Here is a 24866-nt window from a genome sequence, read left to right as displayed (position 1 = left end):
AAAATCAAGGCAGTTATGCAGTGGGAGGTGCTGAGGTCTCCTTCAGATATTATGAGCTTCCTGGGATTAGCCGTGTACTACCGAAGATTTATTAGGGATTTGTCTAAGATTGCAGTACCCCTCACTCGTCTGACGAAGAAAGGGGTGGATTTTCGGTGGGGCCCTGAGCAGCAGAGGGCGTTTGAGACTCTCCGTCAGTGGTTGTGCGAGGCTCCAGTCTTGACACTCCCGGAGGGAGTGGAACATTTAATGGTGTTCTGTGATGCATCCATCATAGGTTTGGGGGCGGTCCTCATGCAGAGAGGACAGGTGATAGCCTACGCGTTGCTGCAGCTGAAGCCGCATGAGACGAGATATCCTACGCATGATTTAGAGCTGGGAGCGGTGGTGTTTGCTCTCAAGATATGGAGACATTACCTATATGGGGTCCGTTGTACCATATACACGGATCACAAGAGCTTGAGAAACGTCATGGATTAGCCAAACTTGAACATGAGGCAGCGCAGGTGGCTAGATGTAGTCAAGTACTATGATTGTGAGATCCTTTACCACCCCAGTAAAGAGAATGTAGTGGCGGATGCCTTGAGCTGCAAGTCAGCTGGGCCATCTACCCCAGCGATATGTATGAGGATAACAATGGATTCTCCGCTTGTAAGCATGATTAGAGATGCTCAGGTTGAGGGCTTGCGACCGGGGAATTGGGAGTTGGAGAGGATCAGGGGTGAGAACACCCAGTTTGTGTAGGATAGTCGAGGATTATTGACCCGATGCGGTAGGGTATGGGTTCCGATGTCTGGTGGGATCAGACAGACAGTTATGGAGGAGGCTCATAAGTCTCATTTCTTTATTCACCCGGGGGACACCAAGATGTATAGAGACCTGAGTTTGAGTTACTCGTGGCCATGTATGAAGCGAGAAATCACTTGGTATGTTGAGAGGTGCTTGACCTGTAGAATGGTCAAGGCCAAGCATCAGAGGCCGCATGGTATGCTGCAGCCTCTGGAGATTCCCATGCGGAAATAGGAGCATATCACGATGGATTTCATCACCAAACAGTTGAGGTCGGCGAAAGGGTTTGATGATATATGGGTCATCGTAGATCGATTGACCAAGAGTGTCCATTTCTTGGCCATACGGGAGAGTTCCTCGGCCGAGAAGTTGTCCGATGTGTATGTTCGCGAGATCATCGCTCGCCATGGGGTTCCAGTCTCCATTGTTTCCGACCGGGATGTTAGATTTACTTATCGTTTTTGGCAGAAGTTCCACGAGGAACTGGGCACGTGTTTGTACTTTAGCACAACATTTCATCCGCAGACTGACGGTCAGAGTGAGCGAACAATTCAGACCCTCGAGGATATGTTGAGGGCGTGTGTCATTGACTTCCTACCTACCCCTTGCAGAGTTCGCCTACAATAACATCTATCATTCCAGCATTGGCGCCCTGCCTTTTGAGCTATTGTATGGACGGATATGTTACACCTTGGTTTGTTTGGGTGAAGTCAGACACCAGGTGATGGTACGGACGAAGGTAGTTCTGTAGACTACCGAGAAGATATAGCAGATTAGGCAGCGATTGCAGATCACTAAGAGTCGGTAGAAGAGTTACGTCGATAGACTTCGATCCGAGTTAGAGTTTCAGGTGAGTGGTATGGTACTCCTGAAGGTCTCACCCTGGAAGGGTGTGATCCACTTCAGGAAGAGGGGGAAATTGGGTCCCCATTACATTGGGCCGTTCAGGATTATTTCTAGGGTTGACATGGTTACATATATGCTAGAGCTACCGGAGGAGCTTAGCCGGATTCACAGCACTTTGCATGTTTCGCAGTTGTGAAAGTGCATTATGGATCAGGAGGCAGTTGTGTCGTTGGATGATATTCAGGTCGATGAGCGCCTGAATTGCGTGGAGAGGCCGGTGGCCATTCTGGAAAGGAAGAAGAAAAATCTTCAGGAACAAGGAGATACCTTTGGTGAAGGTGCAGTGGGAGCATCAGAGGGAATCCGAGTGGACGTGTGAGCCAGGGGAAGAGATGCAGGAGCACTACCCGACGTTGTTCAACTCAGCAGACTTTAAGGACGATGTCTAGATCAAGTAGGGGATAATTGTAACACCCCGATTCTCAGGTATTGATATATATAGGAATTTTCCTGATTTCAAGGTCTACTTGACGAGTTGGTTGTCCTACTTGTCGTGTAGCAGCAGGTTGGTCCACGTATTTTGGTGACCTACTCACCTAGTCCAAGAAGGGATTCGACGAGTAGGAGCTGGCAGATGAAACTCTAAATTCTGGGGTTTTGCACCCTATTTAAAGGATCATTGGCCTCCCCCAACCTCCCCTTTACAACTCTTTATCACTCTTAAACTCTAAATCGTGTGTGTGTGTTTCTTTGGTGTGTTAAAGCTTGGAAGAGGGATCTTGGTGAGGAAACACTTGGGGAAACAAGTAAGTTAAAGCAATAAATCATGGGAATCAAAGATCTACTTCAGTTGACACTCTTTTAAAGGTATTAGGCTGTTTCTTAATCTCATTTCATCTTTAATCTCTTTTGGGTGGGTTTTAGGAAAGGCATTTTATGTTTGAGCCAAGATCTGAAGTTGCAACTTCAGATCTGGACTCCCTTTGGCCTCTAGATCCATAAAGTTATCAGCTTTGACAAGTATGAGTCTTCCCTTAAGTGTTAGACTTCATTGCAAGCTTAGTTTTGTCATTTTAGGTCCTTAAAGCTTTGCATTCACGTAGAGTTTGCAACTTTACGTGATAAGCATGCCTGGGAAGGTTGGATCTGCAATTTGGAGTCTTTGCATGGCTTGAAAAGCATCTGTATGGATGAAGGTCTGAAGGGACTCGATGAGTGGCATGGTCGACTCGGTGAGTCCAATGAAGATGGTCGTGGGCTCGACGAGTCAGATGAGTGACTCGGCGATTCCGGTAAAGATTGCCTTGGACTCTACAAGTCATTTGGGGGACTCGGTGAGTTGGCAATTTAAGCAAGAAATCGGCGAGTAGTTGAGGGTACTCGACTAGTTAAGGTCAACATGGACTATTAACCTTGACAGTTGACTTTGACTTTGACCAAGGGTTGACCCGTTGACTTCTCGGGGTATCTTGGGAATTTATGAACTTTTTGATGTGTCGGATATAGGTGGTGGAGTTTGTGGTGGTGATCCGGGAGTTGAGCTTTCTAGTTTCAGATGATAGTTGCAAGGTGAATTCTCCTCACTATATCAGCAGGGTCTAAGGCACCAAGGCCGGCCCTTTATGGATTTGTACCCAGATTATTGCATGATATGTTTATTGACTTACATCCTGGTAGTTAGGATGGTTATATGCTTATGCTTAGTGACCTGTTTAGTTCGGTATCCTGGTATATAAGATGATGCTATGTTAGTGACCTGTTAGGCTGGTATCCTGGTTATAGGATTGTTGCTATGTTTTGTGATCTGTTGATCAGTTTGACTGCTATGTGTGCTAGCGTAAGATATTTATGTGCACATGATTATTTGTTTAGGGGTTGGGTTGAGGCGGTCCTGCTTTGTGCTGAAGGCCAACATACCCAGGGCGGTCCAGACAGATTATAGGTCCAGGAGGGATGTTAGTCATACTGAAGGCCCGTCGAGCGGTCAGGATAGGTTGAAGGCCCTATGAGGCGGTCCGGATGTGTCGAACGCTTGGAGAGCGGTCCTGATAGACTGAAGGTCTGCGAGGCTGTCCAGTCAGGCTGAAGTCTCATTATGCATGCTGTTCTTTATTTGTTGATATGATATGATTATGATTTTATGAGTATGATATTTTGGGGGTAGCTCACTAAGCTTTTGGGCTTACAGTTTCAGTTTAATGTTTTAGGTACTTCTAGTGATCGTGGCAAGGCGAAGGCATGATCATACCGCTCCTCCTGCTGTTATGATTTTTATGAATTGATACTGGGATACTTTGATATTTAGTATTTTGAAAACAATCTATGTAATGTTAAATGGTTTCAAGTGTTTTGAAAAATTTTAAATTTGGCATGATTTTTATGGGTGTTACATAAATGTTGTTACTCGTTTGAAATGGTGAGAAATATTATTTCCTTTCATGATTTGTACAAACAAGGATTTACTTTTTCATTTGATAATGAATGTGGTGGTGTTAATGCTTTTTATAATGGTGTTTTTTAGTTTAAAGCATTACCTTGTGATGGTGTATATGAAACTATGTCGGTTGTAGACAACTTAGGAAATAATGTATTGCATATTGATTCTTCCGCTAGTTTGGATAACGCATCCCTTTGGCATTGTCGTCTTGGACATGTCAACAAGAAGCGCATATGCCAACTCCAAAAGGGTAGTGTCTTGGAGTCATTTGACTTAAAGTCAGATGATAGTTGCGAATCTTGTGTACTTGGAAAAATAACTAAGTCACCCTTCACTGGTACTTGTGCTAGGGGTGACGGTTTGTTGGATCTCATACATACCGATGTGTGTGGGTCCTTCAGAACCGCCACAAGGGATGCTAACCGCTTCTTTATGACTTTTACCGATGATTATAGTAGATATGGCTATGTCTACTTAATCAAGCATAATTCAGAAAATTTTGAGAAATTCAAAGAGTTTAAACAAGAAGTGGAAAATCAGCTGGGCAGGAAGATAAAGATGCTCCGATCCAATCGAGGTGGTGAGTATCTTAGTATCGAGTTCCTTGACTATCTTAAGGAATGTGGAATTGTTTCACAATTGACACCTCTAGGACACCACAACTGAATGGTGTGATTGAGTGGCGCAATCGAACTTTGTTAGACATGGTTCGTTCCATGATGAGTCGAGCTTCGTTACCAATCTCATTCTGGGGGTATGCCTTAGAGACTGCCGCCCATATCCTTAATCTAGTCCCTACCAAAAAGGTTGCCAAAACACCTCACGAGATGTGGACTGGGAAAGTTCCCACTTTAGAACACATCAAAGTTTGGGGTTGCGAGACTTTCATAAGGCGCGAAACTCACAACAAGCTCGAACCTCGAAGTGAGCGATGTATTTTCATCGGCTACCCATAGAAATCTTTTGGTTATCTCTTCTACAAACCAAGCAATAATGTCGTCTTCGTTGCAATGAGAGGAGTGTTTCGAAAGAGAGAATTCATAAGCCAAGAAAACAGTGGGAGGCAAATTGACCTTGAAGAGCTTCAAGAGTCAAGCGGTGAAGGAACCACAAACACAAGCAATCAACTTGAGGAGGAAACTCCTGTTGAGCCGATAGATGAGGCTGTACCTCTGAGGCGTTCCATAGGAGTTAGGAGCACACCTGAGTTTTATTATGGTTTCCATATTACTACAAAAGGTGATGCATTTATCAGTGATAGTACACTGGTAAATTTGGATGAACCTAACAACTTCAAGGAAGCCATGGCAAGCCCTGAGTCAGCCAAATAGAAAGATGCTATGAACAACAAGATTTAGTCCATGTGTGATAATCAAGTTTGGAACTTGGTTGTCAATGTACCAGTTCGTAAGACAGTCGGGTGCAAATGGATCTTCAAGAAGAAGTCCGCCATGGATGGGAAGGTACACACTTACAAGGCATGATTGGTTGTGAAGGGCTTTACTCAAACTCTAGGAGTTGAATATGATGGGACCTTCTCACCAGTAGCAAAGATTAAGTCTATTAGAGTTATGCTAGATATAGTTGCATTTGATGATTATGAAATATGGCAAATGGATATCAAAACCACTTTCCTTAATAGAAAGTTGGCTGAGGATGTTTACATGATTCAGCCAGAGGGTTTTGTTGATGCAAAGTACCCTAATAGAGTGTGTAGACTTGAGAAATCCATCTATAGATTAAATCAAACATCTCGCAGATGGAATCTTTGTTTCGATGAGAAAGTCAGAGAGTTTTGATTTTCCAGGAGCGAGGATGAGTCCTGTGTATATATCAAGGCTAGTAGGAGTATAGTTAGCTTTTTGGTATTGTATCTAGATGACATACTACTCATAGGAAATTAGATCCTAATCTTGCAGGAGGTTAAATCATGGCTTAGGAAGTGTTTCGCTGTGAAGGACCTTCGAGAAGCTGCCTATATCTTAGGGATAAGGATATTGAGAGACAGGAGTAAGAGACTAATTGGACTTAGTCAAAGTACCTACTTGGATAAGGTGTTGAATAGGTTCAGCATGCAGTATTCCAAGAAAGGTGACTTACCGATCCAAAGTAACGCCAAAGTGAGTAAGACTCAAAGCCCGAGTACAGAGGATGAGATAACTGAGATGAGTCGAGTACCATATGCTTCCGTTGTAGGCTCGATCATGTATGTTATGACTTGTACTCACCCTGATGTGGCTTTTGCTTTGAGCATGGTTAGTAGATATCTAGGGAACCCTAACAAAACTCACTGGACTGCAGTGAAGAACATTCTCAAGTACCTGCAGAGGACTAAGGATTGGGTCCTTACCTTTAGTGGGAGTGATAACTTGAGAGTAGTGGGGTATAGTGACGCTAGCTTTTAGACTGATAAGGATAATTTTTGCTTTTAGTCGGGCTAGGTCTTTACCCTAAATGGAGGAGAAATTACTTGGAAAAGTTCCAAGAAGGAGACAGTAGCTGATTCAACGTACGAATCAGAGTACATAGCAGCAAGCGAGGCAGCAAAGGAGGCAATATGGCTGAAGAACTTCAATGGAGACCTTGGAGTTGTACCAGCTATAAAGGAGCCTATGGAGATTTTATGTGATAACGAGAGTGCAGTTGCCTTAGCCAAGGAACCAAGGGATCACGACAGATCTAGGCTCATCAACAGAAAATATCACTTCATTAGACGTCGAATAGAGGGACTCCTCGTGGAAAAGAGGGTATCATCGGATGAGAACCCAACAGATCACCTCACGAAGGGACTGTGTATGGTTAAGCATTTACAACATGCAAGACACATTGGGCTGAAGGATGATATTAGTTTTAGTAATTAGATATCTTTCGAAACTTGTACTAGTATGGTATTGTCTTGTTTCAATCATTTACTATTGTTTCATGTTGCATGTTTTGACTTCCAGAATAATTATGTTATGGTATATCATATTATTCAAACCATCCACAGTCTATCATACTTTGGAAGTAGTTATTGAAAAAAGACTATCATGAATTGGGTTTGTAGATTTGTCTGAATTATATTAGACAACAATTGTTGCTGCAACATTCATGAGTGCTCATAAGTTCTGAGTATTAGATTCAACCCATGCTCACTTGTATCACTTCATGGAATTTATCTCGAGTGATCATGAGACGATAATATCATATAAGTCGTCAAACCAAGAGATATGAGTTGTTGACTATGAGTTAGTTATACATTGATAGTACGAAAACGCATCAGTAACTTGATGTTATAAAAGGTGTTGTTGTGTACAATTTGATGATTAGTTAGTACAAGCATATGAGTCGAAGTTTATCTATTCCTTTTAGTCCTTGGAGGATTAAAACCGATATCTTGGGTCCCTCGATGATTTTGTTTTGACTTATGTGCCGGGCCCAGTCAGAACTGAATTGATGTGTTTGATTAAGTTCTATATCAAACAAATCAGAAATTAGGAAACAAAATGCTGGACTAAGTACGACGTTGTTCCATGTATTTGTCCGGCTGATATCTTGAATAGAGGATTATATGATCACTTATCTAAAATGGCACAACTTAGTTCCGCGAGACTTTGAAAGAGCTACGATTGCGGGTCGGATCTTGACGTCATACTTGAAGCTATAGTTATTAGACTTATCCAAGTGGGAGACTCTTGTATAAGGTGTCTAAATCCATAACTAAATTTGGTATGTACTTGACCTGATTTAGCATGGTCCATTTGGGTTGCATGGCATCGAAGCATTTGGATAGACTTTTGTGAGAAGAGGATGTTTAAGGTTTATTAATATATTATAAGTTATAATATATTAATATGCATTATTTAATTATTATTGATCAATAATTAGTTTTGGAATTAATTTGTGATCAAAAGAGACTAATTAAATAAATGGGGATTGATTTGGTAAATCATTCATTCTTATGTAGTGGGCTTATGATCCATAGTTCTTCATGTTGGGCTAAACCCATGTGGTTACCCATGGATACTCCATGGTGGTTAAAACCCATGGATCATGAGGAATATGGAAATGCATGATTTACATGGTGTAACCCTAATATGCACACTACATAAAGAAGCCTCATCCTTGTAAAATCGGCACTTAAGAGATAATAGTGAGGGCTAGCCGATTTTGGTGCATAATAATCTTCTCTCAAGTTATTCCAATTGTTGGTGGTGTTGTGTAAAGCATTTGAGGCATCATATTTGGGGTGCTGGGTTCACTAGTTTTATATTACATATACCCCAATCACATGCTAATTAGGATGAAACCTTGGAAAAAAGAAAGTTTGCATGTATAATAGAGAAAACATAGATCCAAGGTTTCTAGGGATGCATGCACACCATAAGAGTATTAGAATGCTCAAAACTCATCACAAAGGACCAAGTTACCCCTAACAATCCACCTCGTGAAGAGCCATATGATAAGCTACATGAGATGAGGAAATATCTAATGACCAAGCTATTAACAATGAGAATGTTTATTGGAAAAAAATAGAAGCTGCCTGTATTAGGTATGAGATTTGTGATCCTAAACAACTGAAACACATGATGTGTAACTTTGCTGTTGCAAATGATTATCAGTTATGCTACAAGAAAAATAATAGCAGGAGACTTTTAGTGAAATGTTGTTCTGGTGCTTACAAGTTTAGAATGTAGGCTTCTTGGGTGAGTGAGGAAAAATATTTCCAAATTAAGAGTCTCATAAATGAGCATAACTGTGCAAGAAACATCAAATTAGGTTAAATTGTGAACTATGCTTGGATATGTAGCCATTACACCACCCAATTCGTACTAAAACAAAAAGTTAGTGTGAGGCTCCTTAGCGATGAGGTTAAAGAGAAATTTGGGATGGATGTAAGTCTGGGACAGTGTAGAAGAGCAAAGAAGTATGCAGTTGAATTGATTGAGGGAATACTAGTGGAGCACTATGCAAATCTATGTTAATATGGGGAGGAGATAAGAAGATCAAATCCTAGACCAATAGTCAAAATCGATGTCAATGTTATTCCAGATGGTGAGACTTATTTTAGCAAGTTTTACATTTGTTTTGATGGCCTAAAGCAAGGGTGGAGAGGGAGCTGCAGAAGAGTAATAAATTTGGATGGTTGCTTCTTAAAGGGTTTATGTTCAGGAGAGCTAATGTGTTGTAGGAAGGGATGCTAATAGTCACATATTACGAATTGCATGGGCAATTGTATGTGTAGAAAACAAAGCAAATTGGAAATGGTTCTTGGAAAATCTAAAAGATGACCTTCATCTAGATAATGGTTTTGGTATAACATTGATGTCAGATCAGTATAAGGTATGTCCTATACTTTCAACTTTTATATATTTTACATTTAGGTTACATTATGTTTAACATATCACCATTTTTTGATAGGGGTTGTTAAAATTTCTCAAAGAAGTGCTTCCTACAACTGAACATAGGCTGTGTGCAAGGCATATTCTTGCCAACTTTAGGAAAAGATTCGGTGGTGTACACTATGAGATCATGTTTCGGAAGGCAACCAAATCATCCACTGAGCCTTTATTGAATGCTGACATGAAGGAGATTTAGGTGCTTAACTGTCACACCCCCGAATCGTGAAAACAAACGACGGAAACGTTCGGGGGTGGATAACATCATGCGTAGTATCACAACAATTGCATCATAGTAATCAAAGTAAACACAACCATTAAATTATAATATGAATATTTTCATCTATTTGAAACATAGTGTGTATACATCATAATGAGACAAAAGTAAAAGACAAGACTCCAAAATGCTCCGTCTTCTCCAAAAGCTGGCAAGGTACCTATCTATTGCTGTCCTGAGAATACAAGCGGTTTTGAAAACGTATCAGCATAAAGCTGGAGAGTTCATAAGCATGTTTTTGTAATGAAAACTAGTCACTGAATTTGTAAAAATGATTAATTTTCATTATATGTAAAGTATCGTTTGTATCAAAACCCTGGCTACCGCCAGTATGAAAAATGTATTTCATTTGAAAACCCTGGCTACCACCAGTATGTAAAATGTATTCCGTTTGAAAACCCTGGCTACCACCAGTATGTAAAGTATGTTCTGTTTGTCTGAGAAAATCCCTTATTTTCCCTGGTATACGTGTGTTCGTTGCTTTAATAGTTCCGAAAATGGAAGGCATAAGTGTCACACTTATGTTATTAAAGCCATTGTTTATGAGAGGTATATTATTACGTAAAAGAGTCGTATGATTGGTGAGTTTTATGACCATACTTAAACTTGATACGACAAGAAATGGACGTTGATATCCTTTATGACATTTGTCACCCGTAAACTTTCCGGTCCGAATGTAGCTAGCAGCCAGGTGCGGGATAGTCAGTCCCGTATAGATCTATACACAAAAGCCAAGCTTTCCCTCCAGGAAATTCTTGTTCATAAGGATAGTCCTCCACTTAGGTTATGTTGTAAGTGCCCAAGGACGTTTATCACAATTAAGTCAACGAATTTACGAGTAATAATATATAAGTGTTATGTCCTTTCGTATGAAAATCTGATGTATCTTTTTTAGAGTAAAAAAATAAATATACTTAAATAATTATTAACTGTTGTACCCTTGTAGTAATATGGGTTATAAACTAAATCTGTCATAGTTTATGTATTCAACCATCTATGTAGTTCATATCTGAGAAATCGGTAATGAAATACCCCAAATGATATGGGCATATTTAGCCTTATATTTAATAAAGATTTTTCTTATTTATTAACTAATTACTTGCACATTGTGGACAAAAGGTACTTAATAGCGTTCGAATTATATTTTCAGTCCAAAAGATATGCTCTAAAGCAAAAGGGAGCAGGAGAAGCAGTTGGAAGTTCGAGAGTTGAAACAAAGAAGAAAAATGCCAAAAAACAAGAAGGACTCGGCGAGTCAACTCCTGACTCGACTAGTAGGATCAAAGATTCACGAAGCTGTAGAAGTCCTTGTCAAACACGGATTTTTAATGAGGGACTCGACGATTTGGGATCTTGACTCGACGAGTCACCTCTGTTTCCAGAAAAATATAAATAGGGACTTTGGGATCGAGAGGAGGACTTCTCTGGAACCCTAGGAGGCTAAAACTGCAATTCAAGGTGCTGCTAGATCGGGAGAAGTTGAGGAATCAACCCTAAGTCCAATATCGAAGAGAATTAAGGAAAATTTAGTTTATTCTTATTAAACCTTTTGCTGGAATCATGTTGGAACTATCTAAATTCGTTTTTGCATATGTTTTTACTGTAATCATGAGCTAAAAACTCATAACTTCTGTTTAGGGTAGATGAATTTGTAAACATGGTTTGATTTTATGGGTAGGGTTAATTTTAATTGGTGATATTGTTTTGTTAAGCTTGTTAAAGAACCTCATATGTTAATAACAACTATTCTTTGTTAATAAACTAGAAATTAAGTTGTATGAACATCTCTTAGTTATTAATTTCATATGATTTATGTGAGCACATGTTGTATGTCTAGGAATAACGAATGTGAAACTAGAATTAACTAGAAGATAGGTAAGTTAATGTGTGAGCTTGTATGATACATCATTAACAAGAAGTTAATTGAGTCACCAATTTGATTAGCTAATTACAAGTCTTACTTAAACCAAACCAATAAACTAGGAAATTCATTAATTTAGACAATTGGCCATTGCTTGAATTAATCTGTTTGCTAAGGGTTAGTTATAGCGAATGTGAAGCTAATCACTTTAATCAGTAACCAATGAAGAATTAATCCGATACATTTACCATAAAATCATCAATGGGAACAAATGATTTGAACCTAAACATAAGTCCTTTTACTATTGAATTTAGTGGTATTTACTTGTTTTAGTTGTTAGTTAGTTAAAATTGCATGTTAGTTAGTTTATTTAAGTTTCTAGTCTTGTAAAACTAGAGAAAACCCCTTCTTTTTATTATTTGCTTTTTAGATAATTCTGGTAATTAATTTAATTTTCCGTTCCCTGAGTTCGATACCCTACTTATTTAGCTACACCACAATCGATAGGTGCATTGCCTTTGTGTGTCAATTTTATATTTAAAAAGTAGGATTAAAACTAGTTGGTTTTACACACATCAAGATTTTGGCGCCGTTGCCGGGGACCGGTTCAAAAATTAATACTAATTTCTAGTTTTATCGATCCTTTGTGTGAGAATTATCTTGCACAAAGTTATTTTTTTAGTAAATTAGTCATTAGTTTAAGTTTTAATAGTTTTCTGTTTTTAGGATTTTTATAAAATGTTTTTCCTGTTTAAGCCGTGAACTCGCCAAGTGCATTCGACCCTACTCGGCGAGTCCATAGCTGATTTCTAGTTTCGTTTTTTATATTTTATTTTTGTTCTTTTTACGTGTTTTTCTTGTTTTGGTTGCAGGTGTTACATGACCAGAGGATCCAACACACCCTTGGTTCTTCCATTTGAAGACCCGGAATCCGCATTAAGGAAAAGCAAGGACAAAGTAATTGAAGACAATTACCCGCCAACGAAATCACCGTTTAGGGATCTAAAATCAGTCTTTGGGAAGAAAAAGAACAAGAAAGCAGGTGAGTCCAGCAGCCAAAAGAGCAAAGGAAGCAACTTTGGAAATCTTGGAGACAATACATTCCATATAGAAACCGAATTAGAGAAGGAGCACGAATCCGAATATGAAGAAGGAACCAATCTAGAAGGAGAATTCGAGAACACCATGGCGAACATCGAAGAAGTTCCCATGGGAGAATGGAAGAAGAGGATACATGACAATAACGGACCGGGACTAGTACAACCCATCATTCCCGCGATCTCCACTTTCGAACTAAAGGGCCACATACTTGCTCAATTTAAAGAAAACCCCTTCTACGGGAAATATCACGAAGGTGCTTACAAACATTTGGAAGGAGTCAACGATGTAGCCGATTACTTCAATACACCAAATGTGCCTCACAAAACCGTCTTGCTTCGTACGCTACCAGTCACGTTTAAGGGAGTTGCAAAAGATTGGCTCAAATCACTCCCTCCCGGGTCCATCACTACATGGGCTAAGATGAAAGAAGAATTTATTGATCAATTTTGCCCCCCTTCGAAAATAGCCAAATTGAAGAAAGCCATAGCCAACTTTGAACAACAAGTTGGAGAGTCACTATACGATGCTTGGGAGAGATACAAAGGTTTACTAAGGAACTGCCCACATCATGATCTTAATAGCCAACAAGAAGTCTCCATTTTCTATGATGGAGTGAACGTGACAACAAGGAAACTCCTTGATTCGCAAGGACCTCTCACAAAGAAACCACCCCGTGTGATTAAAGAACTAATTGTAGAATTCTCTAAACATTCTAGAGAATATCATAACCCAATAAATGAATTAAGTAAAGGGGTGGTGAACTCAGTCAATGACAACATGGAGGCAATGATGGTTAAACTAGAGAATTTAGATCGAAGAATGAATAAGATGGATCAATCCATCCATGTCATTAGGGTCGGTTATGAGAATTGTAAAGGGTCTCATCTCACTAAAGATTGTGATCTTGACGAGAACGGGAACCGGAAAGCACAAGTGTGCTATTCAAGTGGTGATAGGTACGATGAAAATTGGCGAAAACCCAAGAAGGATTGGTTCCTGTATGATGAGTACAAAAAGGCAAAGGAGGAAAAATATAAGCAAAAAGATAGGGGATTCTATCAAAAAGAGGAACCGCTGCTAGAGAAGAAAGCTAACTTGGACAATATGCTTACAAGATTTGTAGCCGCGTCCGAGAAAAGGCATAATGATACAGATGTTGAAATGAAAGAGAAACGGAATATGCATTGAGAACATCAAGCTATGATGAAGGATCAGAAAAATATGCTTAGGAATATACAAGCATCTATTCATAACATTGAAAAACAGCTAGGTCAGCTTGCGCAAAGAATCAACCAAAGAGCACCCGGTGAACTTCCTAGCAATACCGAGCAAAATCCAAAAATGGCGCATGTTAATGTAATTACAACAGATTCTGAGCCAATTTTCACCCCTCTGACTTCTATCCAGAAGAATCCCAACTAGGTGCGAACATAAGAAGTGATTAGAAAGAATTCGAGTAAACCAGACTCGACTCGACGAGTCGCCTAAACGGACTCGACGAGTCGAAGACCTGATAACGAAAATTGCTCTTTTCTGAAGCCTTACCAGCCCTCTTTTCCATTTCCAATCCGAGCCATACCTGATGAACAGATTCAAGAATATCGGTGGTTTATTGAGCACATAAAGGCACTCCAAGTAAATATTCCGTTTGTTGAAACAATATTGCAAACACCAATATAAGCTCATTTACTAAAAAACCTATTTACCACTAGACGAAATATAGAAGAAGTTGCTGAATTAGTGCTGAATGAACTGCCATTAAAGAGGGGCGATCCGAGAAGCATTATCGTACCTTGTCAATTCGGGAACATAATGACCACATGAGTATTAATGGATTCGGGGGCAAGTATTAATATTATGCCATATTCCTTCTTCCAAAATCTAAATCTTCCGATCCCAAAGCCTATTCAAATGAAGATTCATCTAGATGAAAAAACGATAATACATCCAATTGGAGTATGTGAAGATCTCCTTATCAAAATTGATAAGTTAGTATTTCCGGTTGACTTCGTAATATTAAATATGGAGGAGGACTTTAAAGTACCAATCATTCTTGGGCGACCATTCTTGAATACCGCTTGTGCCTTGGTAGATATGCGCGACTCTACACTAACATTAAGGGTGGGAGATGATTCAGTAATTTTTGAAGCTGAGAAAAAGGAGAAGCACAAAGAGGCAAAAGAAGATAACGTCCCATCAATAATTTTGGATGATGAATTGTTGGAGAGAGAGCTTGCTTACTTGCAAGAGATCAATCCAAGCCAATTCTTATCGTCCTTGGATGAGAATTCTGATGCCAACGGAGATCTGGAGGAAATAGAAAGGCTGATCAAGGAAGCTGACCACAAACAAAGCTTCAAAAGTGTTGAAAATCCTCTGACTCGCTGAGTCGTACCTGTTGACTCGACGATTCCTTACGAAGAATCTCAATCAGATGGAAATTTTAATCTAGAAGCCATTAATACTCTTTGTGAACCAGATGTGCAAGTTTTGAATGATTACTTGAAGAATCTTCTTAAGGAAAACGAGGCTGTTATAGATCACATAAACTTTGAGGATGCACATTTGGCTTTTCTTGAAATAATTGTGGAGAATGATATGGCTGTCCAAGAGGAGGATAGAGGAAGTCTAGGAGATAAAGGGGATCCTAAAACTTTGAATGGTGAAGATTATAACCCTCCTATTGGAACACATATGCTAGATCAAGAAGGGATGTCAATCAAAAACAAAAGAACCAAGCCTCGTGCTAGTGTCTCTACTACGTTTGATGTTTTAACCTTCAAAACACTGTATTCAATCAAGAAAGATGAAGAAGGAAGGTAACCGAGGGAGCATGAAAAGGATGTAGTGGAAAAAAATAAGCATGATAAACGGAAAAAGCGTAAGGATGAAGAAATCACTACAAGGAGGAGAATGGAAGAATTAAAGAGAGCATACAAGAAAAATATCCATTTGTACAAGACGAAATATAAAGTCAAAAAATTAAAGAAGGAGATTCCGATGGAGGAAGCAGCTGAGACATAAGGCGGGGTGGAGTCTAGCTAATGACCCCTTAAAAAGAAGCGCTTAACGGGAGGCAACCCGTCAACAGAGTTTGCTTTTCTTTTCTTTTTCGTTTCTAGTTTTCATTTTGTGTGGACTACTTAGGATTTTATTTATATTTCAATCTTCATTTTCATCCATAAATGATTGTTTGAGGGTAATTAAAGGCCTAAGTGTGGGGTGTGGTGTTATTTTTAAAGAATGATTTTTTTTTGAATTTTTTTTTCAACATATTAATAGACTCGGCGAGTCTATACACTGACTTGACGAGTCCTTATGCTGATATAAATTAAATTCGCGACCTAACTCGGTGAGTCCATATATGGACTTGACTTGTCGGTTTAATTTACTAAAAAAAATAATTTTTACATCTCTGTAAAATTAGGGTTTTTAACCTAATTGAAAACCATTTTCACTTCATAAGGCCGACACTCCTATACTCGACGTGCCAAGATTTTCTCAAGCAACCCATTCCATTTTCTTTGATTTCTTCCACTTCCTTCTGAAAAGGTAACAATTTTTGGTTATTATCTTCTTAAAGCTTTGATTTTTGCAGACTAATTGTTCCATTTTATTGCAACCCGTTTTCTTTGACTTGATTAGGGTTTTAGGGTTTTTACATTCTTGTTATAAATGCAAATGATAGCGAATTTATACATAGTATGCATTCCAAATCAAACCCCTGGGACCAATTTTGGGTTTTGTTGGATGAATTGCTGAATCTCGAACTTACAACCCGAACAGTTCTTGCGACTCGCTGAGTCTATTTGTGGACTCGACGAGGCGGTCCTTGAAGGCATTTCCAGTTTTTGAGTTTTAATGTTTCTGCGTTTTCTGGTTTGTATGCTTTTGTAATTTTGTAGAAAATGTTTTTCAGAAGTGGGCAAAGCTCTTGGGGTAACAAAGGAGACCATCCTTGGTTAAGTTTCCCAAGAATTGATTCAGATTCTACGATGAGAAGATGGAAGAAGAAGATGGTTGACATGAAAAAGAAGCAAATTTATGTGCCAAATGCTCTAGACTGGGATTGGTTAGGAAGAGTGCGTTATGAGGAAGAGTTGGCCCCGTATCTTGTTTAAGTTTTTATGAATGATGGGGTATCCATCACTTGTGATGGATGGAGCCAGATATTCCGCATTCAAGAATCGGTGTTTTAGAAGTTGTGTTGGGAGTTTTTCTCGACCATCAACGTCCGTGAAGGGAGTGATTAGTACAACCCGGGAATTGTTACTTTTTTCCTTGGCGGTGAATTCTGCCAATACAGTATGGTGCAACTAGCTTGTCGGTTAGGTATTTATGACCAAGAATTGGTCACCACTGAGGGTTTCGACACCTTTCTTGAACATTGTCACAAGGAGTTCCCGGAGGGTGTTGTGGGTTCCACTTGGTGGAACACCATTGCTAACAAGGTTTATATCCCCAAATCTGCTCAAGAGGGGAGTATTCGATCACCCACCCATAGGTTGATTCATCGCCTCATTACGAATACGATCAACATGCAGAAAGATGACGACAAGGTTCAAAACCTTGATGTTTTCTATTTATGGAGTATTATTACTATGAACTCTTTCTGTAATCTTCCATATTTCATGGCGTCTTATTTAGCTGGAGGGGCGGTAAAGGATCGCAAAACTTCAAAAATTAATGGTGGGATGTTTGTGACCCACCTAGCCAAATATTTTGGGTTAATGGAAAGAGGAGCATGGAACTTAATGACAATGGTCCCGACCCCTCCTTTTAATCCAATTCTTTTTAGAAGAGCTAGAATTATTGAAGATTATGGAGGGGGCCACTATGCTATTCCTCATGATGATGCTGTGATAGGACCCGAGGAGTCGGGAAGGAGGGTAAGGCCGAGATACGAGTAAGCACATCACGATCCACCGGTGATCCCAATGGAAGATGATATACCCCCGGAGTGGTTAAAAGTGGAAGGGAGAAGATGTCAAGATGATTTGGGAAAGGGCTTGAATTTTGCTAACCGGTCCTTTATATAAATGTTTGACCACTTCAAAATTCAACATGTGGACGGGGGCCAATTTCCTTATGTGCATACATGGGAGGAGAGGACAAACACAAGAAGAAGCGGCACAAGTGGGAGCGGAGCGCGTAATGATGATGAGGAAGATGTTAAAGATTAAAGTTTTATGCTTTTTATTTTGGTTGAAAAAAAATTTATTATTTGATTTTGGCTGTGTTTGTTTGATTTTGTTTGTTTTGGACAAGTAGTTTAGGATTTGCTTATGGTGTGTTTTTTTCCTTTTTATTACATGTTTGTTTTAGTCCTTTCAGAATTTGGACAAAAGGATTGCATGCAAGGGATCTCGAGAGTGTTAGAAATGTCGATTCTAGGCAAGAGAGAGAGTGGGGTCCGATAGAGAAGAGTTGGAAACTGCCTAATTACTGAAAAGGGAAAAATAGGCAAGTTTCAAATGATTAGTTTCCAAACACATCAGAATTAACTTTGGAGCATAATATATTTTTATCACCCAGCGATGGACTCGCCGAGTGCACTTACTGACTCGACGAGTCCCAGTGTAATTTTGCAATTTCTGACTTTTCACGCTACAACTCGAAGAGTCATCTACCACACTCGACGAGTTGATACGTATTTTACCTCTCCAGCTTATGATTCAATGATTATTTCGCATGACAATTGGCTGCACTTTTAAAGATCAATTCTTGAAATTTTTCGAGGATTTTCCTGCATATTTGAGCTAACCACATGAGATAATGACACCCAAGACATAGATGAGTTGTTCCCATGTCTAAAGTCAGTTGAAGATAGAGCTTTAAATTAAGAAGATCAACCTCGCAACTGCTATACCAGGGGAGTTTGTTCCAATTCCCTCTTTACTTTATTATTCTTTATCATGCATAGCATGCAATGGGGATTGCATAAATTAAGTGTGGGGTAGGGGGTTGGTTAAATTAGTTCAAATTTTAGTTAAAATTTGAAAATTTTGAAAATTTTGCATTAAAATTGCTAGGAATTAATTCAGAAAATTACGGTAAAATCAATTAGGATTTCATGCTAGTATTATGTTTGATGATTGCATAAAGACCCAAATGTTTAGTTGAGTCAATATATGTTATAATGCATTTGTGGCCTCCATTATTCTAGTGAAATCATGGGACAAAAACACAACCTCTCTTAGTTTGAGGGACGCAATATATTTAGCATCGTGTACTTGAAATGTATCTAGGAAAACTAATACTTTAACCAATAAGGGTTGAAGTGGAGCACCCATGCTTAAGCATGTAGGATTTGAGTGAAAAAGAGTGAGTTACATGAGAAAAAAAGAGAGAGAGAGAGAATTACAAGAAAAGTAGTAAAATTTTAGAGCAGTCAAAGTGAAGATCAAAATATCAAAATTCTGAAGATTCAAAAAGTTGAAGATATCAAAGATTGCAAAAAGATTGGTGAATTCAAATAAATCAAAGTCAAATATCAAAGAAGTGAAAAATTCCGAATAGCTCTATAGTGGTATCAAAAAGTAGTAATTTTCTAGATTATGTATGCTTGGGATGTTGACTAGAAGTACCGTGAGGTTAAAAAAGTTTTATGGGGATAGATTCGGAGGGATGCATAAAATGAGCATTGTTCAAAAGAAGTGGGCGAGTGTTTATGAGGATTGTAAGTATTTAGAATTGAGGGGGGTCCTTAGGAAAAAATTATAGACAAAAACGCATGCGTTGCGGTCTTAGCATAATGGCTGGGTTTGATTGGGATTGTCTTTTGTAATATTAGTGTGCTAAAATTCAGTTTTTTGCTTGGGGGCAAGCAAAAGTCAAGTGTGGGGTATTTTGATATGTGCATATTTAGCCTTATATTTAATATTGATTTTTCTTATTTATTAACTAATTACTTGCACATTATGGACAAAAGGTACTTAATAGTGTTTGGATTATATTTTCAGTCCAAAAGATATGCTCGGAAGCAAAAGGGAGCAGGATTAGCAGTTGGAAGTTCGGGAGTTGAAACAAAGAAGAAAAATGCCAAAAAACAAGAAGGACTTAGCGAGTCAACTCCTAGCTCGACGAGTAGGATCGAAGATCACGAAGCTCTAGAAGTCCTTGCCGAACATGGATTTTTAACTAGAAGATAGGTAAGTTAATGTCTGAGCTTGTATGATAAACCATCAACAAGAAGTTATATGAATCACCAATTTGATTAGCTAATTAGAAGTCTTACTAAACCAGAACCAATAAACTAGGAAATTCATTAATTTAGACAACTGGCTATTGATTGAATTAATCTATTTTCTAAGGGTTAGCTATAGCGAATGTGAATCTAATCAATTTAATCGGTAACGAATGAAGAATTAATCCGATACATTTACCATAAAATCATCCATGGGAACAAATGATTCGAACCTAAACATAAGTCCTTTTAACTATTGAATTTAGTGGTGTTTACTTGTTTTAGCTGTTAGTTAGTTAAATTGCATGTTAGTTAGTTTATTTAAGTTACTAGTCTTGTAAAACTAGAGAAAACCCCTTCTTTTTATTATTTTCTTTTTACATAAGTCTAGTAATTAATTTAATTTTCCGTTCCCTAAGTTCGATACCCTACTTATTTAGCTAAACCACAATCGATAGGTTTACTGCCTTTGTGTGTCAATTTTATATTTAAAAAGTAGGATTAAAACTAGTTGGTTTTACGCACATCAAATTTTTGGCGCCGTTGCCGGGGAACGGTTCAAAAAATAACACTAATTCCTACTTTTATCTATCTTTTGTGTGAGAATTATCTTGCACAAAGTTATTTTTTAGTAAATTAGTCATTACTTTAAGTTTTAATAGTTTTTTGTTTTTAGGACTTTTATAAAAAAAAATTTATGTTTAACTCGTGAACTCGCCAAGTGCATTTGACCCTACTCGGCGAGTCCATAGTTGATTTCCAGTTTCGTTTGTTTATTTTATTTTTGTTCTTTTTATGTGTTTTTATTGTTTTGGTTGCAGGTGTTACATGACCAGAGGATCCAACAGACCCTTGGTTCCTCCATTTGAAGACCCGGAATCCGCATTAAGGAAAAACAAGGGCAAAGTACTTGAAGACAATAACCCGCCAACGAAATCACCGTTTAGGGATCTAAAATCAGTCTTTGGGAAGAAAAGGAACAAGAAAGCAGGTGAGTCCAACAGCCAAAAAGAGCGAAGGAAGTAACTTTGGAAATCTTGGAGACGATACATTCCATATAGAAACCGAATTAGAGAACAAGCATGAATCCGAAAATGAAGAAGGAAGTGATCTAGAAGGAGAATTCGACAACACCATGGCGAACATCGATGAAGTTCCCATGGGAGAATGGAAGAAGAGGATACATGACGATACCGGACCGGGACTAGTACAACCCATCATTCCCGAAACTGCCACTTTCGAACAGAAGGGCCACATACTTGCTCAACTTAAGGAAATCCCCTTCTACAAGAAAGATCACGAAGACTCTTATAAACATTTGGAAGAAGTCAACGATGTAGCCGATTACTTCAATACTCCAAATGTGCCTCTCGAAACTGTCTTGCTTCGTATGCTACCAGTCACGTTTAAGGGAGCTGCGAAAGATTGGCTCAAATCACTCCCTCTCGGGTCCAACACCACATGGGCTAAGATGAAAGAAGAATTTATTGATCAGTTTTACCCCCCTTTGAAAATAGCCAAATTGAAGAAAGCCATGGCCAACTTTGAACAAGGAATTGAAGAGACACTATACGAGGCTTGGGAGAAATACAAAGGCTTACTAAGGAATTGCCCACATCATGATCTTAATAGCCAACAAGAAGTCTCCATTGTCTATAATAGAGTGAACGTGACAACAAGGCAACTCCTTGATTCTCAATGACCTATCACCAAGAAACCACCCCCGGTGATCAAATAACTAATTGAAGAAATCTCTAAACTTTCTAGAGAATATCATAACCCAATAAATGAATTAAGTAAAGGGGTGGTGAACTCAGTCAATGACAACATGGCGGAAATGATGGATACACTAGAGAATTTAGATCGAAGAATGACTAAGATGGATCAATCCATCCATGGCATTATGGTCGGCTGTGAGAATTGTAAAGGGCCTCATCTCACTAAAGATTATGATCTTGACGAGAACGGGAACCAGAAATCACAAGTGTGCTATTCAAGTGGTGATAGGTACGATGATAATTGGAGAAAACCCAAGAAGGATTGGCTCCCGTATGATGAGTACAAAAAGGCAAAGGAGGAAAAATATAAGCAAAAAGATAGGGACTTCTATCAAAAAGAGGAACCATTGCTGGAGAAGAAAGCTGACTTGGAAGATATGCTTACAAGATTTGTAGCCTCGTCCGAGAAAAGGCATAAGGTACAGATGCTGAAATGAAAGAGCAACAGAATATGCTTAGAGAACATCAAGCTATGATGAAGGATCAACAAAAAATGCTTAGGAATAAACAAGCATCAATTCATAACATTGAAAAACAGCTAGGTCAGCTTGCGCAAAGAATCAACCAAAGAGCACCCGGTGAACTTCCTAGCAATACCGAGCAAAATCCAAAAATGGAGCATGTGAATGTAATTACAACATATTCTGAGCCAATTTTCACCCCTCTGACTTCTATCCAGAAGAATCCCAACAGGGTGCAAACAGAAGAAGCGATTAGAAGGAATTCGAGTAAACCCGAGTCGAATCGACGAGTCTCCCACACGGACTCGACGAGTCGAAGACCTGATAACGAAAATTGCTCTTTTCTGAAGCCTTACTAGCCCTCTTTTCCATTTCCAATCCGAGCCATACCTGATGAGAAGATTCAAGAATATAGGTGGTTTATTGAGTACCGCTTGTGCCTTGGTAGATATGCGCAACTCTACACTAACATTAAGGGTGAGAGATGATTTGGTAATTTTTGAAGCTAAGAAAAAGGAGAATCACAAGGAGGCAAAAGAACATAAGGTCCATCAATAATTTTGGATGATGAATTGTTGGAGAGAGAGCTTGCTTACTTACAAGAGATCAATCCAAACCAATTCTTATCGTCCTTGGATGAGAATTCTAATGCCAAGGGAGATCTGGAGGAGATAGAAAGGCTGATCAAGGATGCTGACCACAAAGAAAGCTTCAGAAGTGTTGAAAATCCTATGACTCGCTGAGTCATACCTGCTGACTCGACGAGTCCTTACGAAGAATCTCAATTAGATGGAAATTTTAATCTAGAAGCCATTAATACTCTTTGTGAACCAGATGTACAATTTTTGCATGATTACTTGAAGAATCCTCTTAAGGAAAACAAGGTTGTTAAAGATCACATCAACTTTGAGGATGCACATTTGGGTTTTCTTGAAACAGTTATAGAGAACAACGTGGCTGTCCAAGATGAGGATAGAGGAAGTCTAGGAGATAAAGGGGATCCTAAAACCTTGAATGGTGAAGATCACAACCCTCCTATTGGAACACATATGCTAGATCAAGAAAGGATGTCAATCAAAAACAAAAGAACCAAGCCTCGTGCTAGTGTCTCTACTACGTTTGATGTTTTAACCTTCAAAACACTGTATTCAATCAAGAAAGATGAAGAAGGAAGGGAACCGAGGGAGCATGAAAATGATGTAATGGAAAAAAAATAAGCATGATAAATGGAAAAAGTGTAAGGCTGAAAAAATCACTGCAAGTAGGAGAATGGAAGAATTAAAGAGAGCATACAAGAGAAAAATCCATTTGTACAAGACGAAATATAAAGTCCAAAAATTAAAGAAGGAGATTCCGATGGAGGAAGCAGCCGAGACGTAAGGCGGGGTGGAGTCCAGCTAATGACCCTTAAAAAGAAGCGCTTAATGAGATGAAACATGGATTCGTCACTAGATAAGGGATTGAAACACAATCAAAGTGAAGAATTACTTACAATTTTGAGGATTCTTGAACCAAAATCAATGGATGTAGAGAGATTAGAGAGAGAAATGTTATGAAGTGTGTAAAGTAGTAAATGAAGGCCAAGTACCCTATATATAGGGTTGAGTTTTTGTCCAAGGGGTGGGGTGGGGGTGTACGGCCGTAAACTCGAGTTTGCGGCCGTACACTCCTCTCGAAGGGGTGTTTGGCCTGGATGCTATGACGACTTAGAAAAACTTTGTCTTGGACCCAAACCTTGATTGTACTAAGCTTAAAATAATTAACTAGACCCAAAATAATGTTGAAAAGAGCAGAAATAAATTCCGAATCGATTTATTTTTAACGATTTGAATGGAAGAAACTTTGGGTTGTCACATCATCCCCTCATTAGTGGGATTTTTTCCTGATATTCGAACATAGAATACAAATCATGGATTTGGAAAGAGATGCGGATATTTCTGTTTCATCTGATCCTCGTGCTCCCAAGTGAATTCAGGTCCCCGCTTGGCATTCCAGCGAACCTTCACTATCAGGATGCGACATTGTTTCATTCGTTTGATCTCTCTGTCCATGATTTCGACTGGTTCTTCCATGAAGTTGAGGTTCTCGTTGATTTTAATCTCATCAAGAGGGATCATAAGGGTTTCAACGGATAAACACTTCTTAAGATTTGAGACATGAAAGACTGAATGGATGTTGCTAAGCTCTTGAGGTAAACAAAGTTTGTAGGCTACGGGACCGATCCTAGCAAGGATCTCGAATGGTCCTTTGTATATTTACTTTAGCTTTATGTGCTTTCCAAAACGTATCATGCCTTTCCATGGTGAGACCTTTAGCAGAACACGGTATCCAACCTGGAACTCCAAGGGTTTTCGTCGTTTATCGGCGTAACTCTTTTTTCTGTCTCGTGAGGCTTTCAGTCATTCTCGGATTTGTACGATATTTTCGGTGGTTTTACGGATGATCTCTGGGCCGGTGAGAGGGCTATCAGGGACTTGCCTCTTGGCTAGCCACGTGTCACCCACCTCAGCCCAGCACAGAGGGGATCTGCACTTACGACCATATAGCACTTCGAACGACGCAGCCTGGATACTGGTATGATAACTGTTGTTGTAAGAGAACTCAACCAAGGGAAAATGGATGTGCCACGACTTTCCGAAATCAATGATAGATGCCCTCAACAAGTCTTCTAAAGCATGAATGGTCCTCTCACTCTACACGTCTGTATGAGGATGGTAAGCTGTGCTCGTATCCAACTTAGTTCCAAGAGTTT

General features: G+C 39.1%; 2 non-coding genes across 2 annotated transcripts; both read right to left on the bottom strand.

Moving 5' to 3' along the window:
- Nucleotides 1-13157: 13157 nt before the first annotated feature.
- Nucleotides 13158-13264, bottom strand: LOC111887299 (small nucleolar RNA R71). The gene has a single exon (XR_002848728.1). It is a non-coding gene; the product is annotated as a small nucleolar RNA R71 (small nucleolar RNA).
- Nucleotides 13265-21394: 8130 nt separating this feature from the next.
- LOC111887296 (small nucleolar RNA R71) lies at nucleotides 21395-21501 on the bottom strand. Its single transcript, XR_002848726.1, has one exon. It is a non-coding gene; the product is annotated as a small nucleolar RNA R71 (small nucleolar RNA).
- Between the last annotated feature and the right edge of the window lie 3365 nt (nucleotides 21502-24866).

The sequence above is a fragment of the Lactuca sativa genome, chromosome 5 (genome assembly GCF_002870075.4).
Source record: "Lactuca sativa cultivar Salinas chromosome 5, Lsat_Salinas_v11, whole genome shotgun sequence".
NCBI classification, from domain to species: Eukaryota; Viridiplantae; Streptophyta; class Magnoliopsida; order Asterales; family Asteraceae; genus Lactuca; species Lactuca sativa.
The sequence above is the reverse complement of the archived record's forward strand: the minus strand, read 5'-3'. Positions and strand labels throughout refer to the sequence as shown.